The sequence below is a fragment of the Mirounga leonina genome, unplaced genomic scaffold, assembly GCF_011800145.1.
Source record: "Mirounga leonina isolate KUSES-001 unplaced genomic scaffold, KU_Mleo_1.0 Mir_154, whole genome shotgun sequence".
NCBI classification, from domain to species: Eukaryota; Metazoa; Chordata; class Mammalia; order Carnivora; family Phocidae; genus Mirounga; species Mirounga leonina.
In genome coordinates, this window is record NW_023270389.1 from 34,494,155 (window position 1) to 34,500,859 (window position 6,705).

At 40.9% G+C, this 6,705-nt stretch overlaps 1 non-coding gene across 1 annotated transcript; it reads right to left on the reverse strand.

The window, feature by feature from the left end:
- Nucleotides 1–6,360: 6,360 nt before the first annotated feature.
- On the reverse strand, nucleotides 6,361–6,471 carry LOC118014594. The gene has a single exon (XR_004680306.1). It is a non-coding gene; the product is annotated as a U6 spliceosomal RNA (small nuclear RNA).
- Nucleotides 6,472–6,705: the final 234 nt, after the last annotated feature.

The window sequence follows — 6,705 nt, forward strand, 5'->3', positions numbered from 1 at the left end:
GAATGAGAAAGGGTAAATGATAAATGTTTGGTGAGCTACGCTGAAACAATGGGACAAAAAGAGGACTTTCTAGATTCCTCCCTGTCCACCACACATAGTTCATACCAAAATGTAGTTATCCATGGCGATAGCTCTCTTCCTGGAGCAGGTCCTCTATCTAAATTCTTTTGGGCAGTTGTGGGGGGAGTAAAGAGCTTTTCCTGAATCTGCTGGGGTTTGATTGCCTTTTTAACTCCACATCATCTTCATACTAAAGTGGCCCATCTTGGGGTGCCCTGCCCTTGGCCCCCAAAACTACACACACGCCAGCATTTTGCACAAAAGACTTTCTCCAAATGGTGTCCACCTATTAAGGTGCATGAAATTGGGAGGAGGCTTGGGTGTTGCTATTCACATCATCTGCTTAGGTTAACACACACCATGTGGTCTCCCTTCGGGCAATTTTCAAGTTGTCTTTTCAGATTTCTTACACTGTAAATGCACACACCACACAGATAAGAAACGTATAACACACCAAGGGGAGAGAAAGAAGAGAGAGAGAGTCCCCTGTAAATCCATCAGTGCAAGGTATTCTTCCTGGAGTCTTTCACCTTACATCGACTTCAATTATGCCTTACAGCCCAGGCAAACTCCCTGTAGCATTTCCCCACAAGATAATCGCCGTGCTGCTTGGTTCCCCCTTCAGAGGCAATTAGCCAGCCAGTCCATATTTAGCTCCTGTTGTTATTCCTTTACCGGCCAACTCTATCGTTCCCTGAAGCACTTCTGATGTGGTTCTTGGAACCTTCCTCAATGTGCTAGCACTGATCTGCCTGCCCTGAGCAAAATGCTTTGCCCATCTGTGCCGGGAAGATGTTTGCATTGTTTTCCAACAATCTTTCCCTCTCCAAAGAAATTGGAGAAGAAGGCATGTCTGATCCCATTGTTGCCACTGTCCCACACCAAGAATCCTTTGGGGTGGTTCGTATTAAAGGAAAATCAAGCCTGAGTTAGAAAAGTCAAATTGCATTGGTTCAGTAACCAAGCCCAGGTGGGTGTAAGACGGTGAGGATGTTGAGGTGTATCTTGAGTTCTTTCTCCTTTCCCCCTGCAGGCATCCCCAGGTCCTGGCACTGTCCCCACAGATGCCCACAAGCAACCTTACCTTTTTTACTGTCTCTGACTCTAAGACTTTTTTTCTTGCTTCCTCCCCCATCGAAATTGAACTTTCGTCTATTCAATGTCTGTTTTTCTTAATCATGCTAATGTAACTCACATAACAGTTTATCTCATTGTCCCAACTGATGAGACAAAGAATTTGAATCCAAAAGAATGACTCAGATAATTTGGAGGTCCCTGTAGGCCACTCCCGAAGTTTCTTTTTTTTTTTTGAAGGAGTAACTATACAGGCTCATCTCTTCACAGCACAGAAAGAGATGCCGACTCCCCTGTCCAATAGGGATTCAAGAACTATTTGCTGATTTCATTTTATTAATATGAGATGAACCCTTTCATGCTGATTTTCACTAAGGTTGAACTGTACCCAAAGATACCATGATCCAGAGCAAGCATCTGGCCACATTTTTAGATCACTGTCTCTCAAACTTGACTGTGCAGAGGAGTCACCTCCGAATCTTGCTAAAACACAGTTTTGTTGTTCAGGTCTGGGGAGGGGCCTGAGCTCCTGCCCTTAGGTGATGCTTCTGGCACTCTCCCTGGCCTGCACCTTGATTAATAACATTCTATAGGGTGAGAGAGGAACTGGAATTAGAGGAAGAGAAGATGGGATAATGGAGGTAGGAGGGGGCCCACTTAAACATAAAATGTGGCCGACTATTCAGATTCTCAGAGGAAAGTCCTGTTCACTGGTTTCTTCTTTCATTCAGCTATCCTCCCTTCAACCTATATTTGTAATTCATTTATTTGTTCAACAAATATCCACCACACTCTTCTGCCATGGACAGTATGAGTCAATAAGGAAGGAAACAGTGGTCAAGGTTGGAATCATTCTCACAAACACAGAGCTGAGAAAAAACAGAAAAAATCTATGTGGGGGGAGATAAGTGTTATATTTACCTCTAACAACCATATATATATATAAAACAACCATCAGACTAAATATACTCAAAGAAAACCCCTGATTTTTCAATTCAGCTGCTATTTTTCACCTCTGAAACCAATCTGCATGATCACAAGGTAGGATTTCATCATTAGTGCTTAGAGAAAACCTACTCCGGGTGGTATATTTGCTTCTCCAGAGCCTCACCTCAGTACCTCCCATAGCTCAGAACTATAGAAGAGGTCCCCCCAAAGAGGCAGAGTTTGCTTTAAAATTCACTCCTGAATGTCTGAATTAATTCATTTAAAAATTGCTGGTCACATGCCCACTGTACACCAGACTGGGCTCAGTACTTGGGCCCAGAGAGGACATTACATAGTTACGGTGCTCAAAAAGGTCAGGTGGAAGTATTTTAATTTGAACACAGTCTAGCTGTTGAAGTCAGGTCATTTTCATATTTAACAACAGGGTAAAACTAACGGCTTCAGTGACCCTAAAGAGCATTTCTTATCCAGTAGAGCTTGGAGCCCATGGTTTGGGGAGACCTGAGGAATAACTCAAGGATTATACACCATGACCAAATGGGACTTATTCCAGAGATGCAAAGTTAGCTCAACATATGAAAATCAATGTAATACACTATATTAGTACAATTAAGGGAGGGGGGATCATGATCATCACAGTAGTTGCAGAAAAAGCATTTGACAAAATCCAACACCCTTTCATGATAAAATGCTTAACCATCTTAGAAGAGAATTTCCTCAACCTGATAATGGGCCTCTAAGAAAACTCACAAGTAATATCACAATGGTGAAAGACTGAAGGCTTTCCCTCTAAGATCAGGAACAAGACAAGGATGTCTCTCTGCTCTTACTATTTCTATTTGACATTGTACTGGAGGTTCTAGCCAGAGAAATTAGGCAATAAAAAGGAATAAAATTTACTTAGATTGTATATAGAAAATATTAAAAAATACACACACACAACTAGTTCTTATAAACAACTTCAGCAAGGTTACGGGACACAGGACCAATATACAAAAATCAATCATACAATCTATACACTTCCAATGAACTATCTAAAATGAAATTAAGAAAATGATTATTTTTACACTAACATTAAAAAAGATAAAATACTTAGGAATAAATTTTACAAAAGAAATACAAGTATCATACAATGAAACTACAAAACATTATGGAAAGAAATTAAAGAAGACCAAAGTAAACTGAAAGACAGTCAATGTTCATGAATTGAAGACTTAATATTGTGAACATGGTAATACTCCCCTAGTTGATCTACAAATCAGTTCAATCCCTACCAAAATCCTGCCTGGCTTTTTCGAAGAAATGGACAAACAAGTTCCAAAATTTTTCAAGAGACTTAGAATAAGCAAAACAACCTTGAAAAAGAAAAACTCACACTTTCTGGTTTCAAAACTACAAACAAAACTATAGAACAAGACAAAGTTACACTAATCAAGACAAATGTGGTACTGGTATAACTGTTACATGGAGAACAATGGAATAAAATTGGCAGTTCGGAAGTAAAACCTTAAATTTATAGTAAACAGACTTTTGACAAGGCTGTTCTGGTGACTGAGTAAGAAAAAAAAAAACAGGGGCACCTGGGTGGCTCAGATGGTTAAGCGTCTGCCTTTGGCTCAGGTCATGATCCCGGGGTCCTGGGATCGAGCCCCGCATCGGGCTCCCTGCCCCGCGGGAGCCTGCTTCTCCCCCTCCCTCTGCTGCTCCCCCTGCGTGTGTGCTCTTTCTCTCTCTGTATCTCTGTGCCTTGAATAAATAAATTTTAAAAATCTTAAAAAAAAAATAGTCCTTTTAACAAATAGTGCTGAGACAACTGGATATTCACATGCAAAATTAGACCCCTACCTTCACATGAATGAAGTAAGACCTTTACCTCACACCACAGACAACAATTAATTCAAAAAGGATCAAGACCTAAAGTTAAAAGCTAAAATTATAAAAGTCTTAGAGAAAAACATAGGCATAAACATTCATGACCTTGGATTAAGCAGTGGTTTCTGAAATAGGACACCAAAACATAAGCAACAAAATTTTAAAAATAAGTATATAGGATTGCATTAAAATTTTAAACTTTCATGTTTCAAAAACTATCAAGAAAGTGAAAAGACATCCCACAAATTGAAAGGAAGTATTCCTAAATCATGTATCTAGGATTTGTATCCAGATATATATAGAGAAGTCTTAAAACTCAACAACAAAAGGTAAATAATCCAATATTAAAATGAGTAAAGGATCTAAATAGACATTTCTCCACAGATACACAGATAACCAATATGCACTTTAAAGTGCTCAACACCACGTGGCTTGTCTGGGTGGCTCAGTCGGTTAAGCATCAGACTTTTGATTTCTGCTCAGGTCATGATCTCAGGGTCATGACATGGATCTTCACATAGGGCTCAACACTGGGTGTGGAGCCTGCTTAGGATTCTCTCTCTCCCTCTCCCTCGGCCGTGCCCCCCCCCCCCCCCCCCCCCCCCCCCCCCCCCCCCCCCCCCCCCCCGCCCAACGCTGGCCCTGCGTGCACTCTCTCTTAAAAAAAAAAAAGTGCTCAACACCATGATTCATTAGGAAAATAAAATCAAGACTACAACAAGGGGGAATGACACCAGCAAAACAGCAGCAGCATAGAATTTCTAACACTTGCTTCTCCCCCAGAAACATTAATTTGAGTACCTATCTGCACAGGAAAATACCTTCACAAGATCTGCAGTTTCCAGGTGAGGGATCATAGCATCTGGGTGAAGCATAGAAATAAAGGACACATTGAGGAGGTAGGAAAGATAAATTTACATTACTGCCATCCCTTCTCCCAAGCCCAGGTAGCCCAGTGAAGAGAAACACCTGCCCCATGAAAGGAGAGTGAAGTGAGTGCCTGACTTCATCGAGGACCCCAGATCCAGCTTGCCCCAGGCTGACTCCCACAGTCCTCGATGCTCTCTACAGGCTCCCATAACCCCAGGCCCCCCCAGCTCACCCGGCCCCTGAGGAAGGGGGAATGGGACATGACTGCTAATGGGTACAGGTTTCTTTGTGGAGTGATGAAAATATTCTGGAATTAGTGATGTTGGTTGTACTAAAACCTACTGAATTGTACACCTTAAAGGGGTGCATTTATAGTGTGTGAATTTTGTCTTTAAAAAAAGTAGGACAAAAATAATTTAAGTTATGCTAATTGCTATAAAATGAATCAATTCTGGGCATCTAATGTATAGGACGGTGGTGACAGGTAACAGTACCCCATTATAGACTACTTGAAAGTTGCTAAGAGAGTAGATCTTAAACGTTCTTACTACAAAAAAAAAAAAAAAATGGTAATTATGCCAGGTGGTGGAAGTGTTAACTAACCTTACTGTGGTTAATAATTTTGCAGACATATACATGTATTGCATCATCACCTTGTACAGCTTAAATTTACACAATGTTACATGTCAATTACATCTCAATAAAGCTGGAAGATATAGAGAGATAGATAGATGATGATAGATAGATAGATAGATGATAGATAGATAGATAGATAGATAGATAGATAGATAGATAGACAGATAAATAGATAGATTTTTTAAAGTAGCTCAATCTTGGCACCTAGTAGGTTAGCCTCAACCAGACCCAGCGATAAAGAAGAAAATGCAGATTGACCAGCGCTGGTAATTCAGTTATCCCAAATGTAGTCATGTGCATAAAGCCAAACTGGGAGCTAATCCTTCGACACCCCTCTGTGGGGCTTCTCCTAATAGGCTTCAGTGGGAGAGACCATTACAAACAAAAGTCAACAGCCCTGGGCTCTTCTCCCCAGTCTCACAATCCCACCCTACCCTTTGGATAGGCAGTAAAATTCAGTGCCAGTTTGTCCTTTTAAAAAAAGAAGAAAGAAAGAAAAAAAAGCTTTTATTTTAAAAAAAACTAAAAACACCTTTGTCTGCTTCCGTTTCTCATTAAAATGCCACTTTTGAGTCATTTGGAAAGGGTCAGGCTGGATGTTGGCTTTAAAACCTTTGACAGCTACTATAATTGCCTAGAGGTCCAGTAACAGTGATTGCTCTCACAAGTTTAATTTTGAAGTTTCTGCCAAGCCATTAGCATGTAACCAGGCTATGGAAATCAAAGGAAATTAGAGGCGAAGAGAAAAACTAATCTCATCTACCTCTGGACTGTCACCTCCTCCCTGGGCCAGGACAAGTTCTCTTCTAAGTTGCTGTTTCCGGGTGTAGTGAGAAGAGTCTGGGGATCTGATTCCAAGTTCTGCTACTAACTAACCACATGGTCTCAGGCAAGTTATTAAACATTTTGGTATTCTTTATATGCTTTTATTTATGTGTCATCCCTACCAGGGCTGGGCTAGTGTTCTCTGTATCATTCCAATTTTAATATATGTGTTGCAAAAGTGAGCACTACACAATTTGGTATCTTTAAAAATGGGTACATTGTTGCTTCTCCTGCTGGACCCTCTTGTCCAAGTGCCATCCTGACAAGATTCTTCCACAGATCATGTCTGTGGAGCAAGGCAGGCAGAGAGACGAGTGCACAGGAGTGCTCTGAATGGGTGCTCATTGAGTTTAGGATTGAGCTGGGCAAGCTTCCTGCACGGAAGCAGAAAGGCATTAAAATAAAACATTGTATCACATG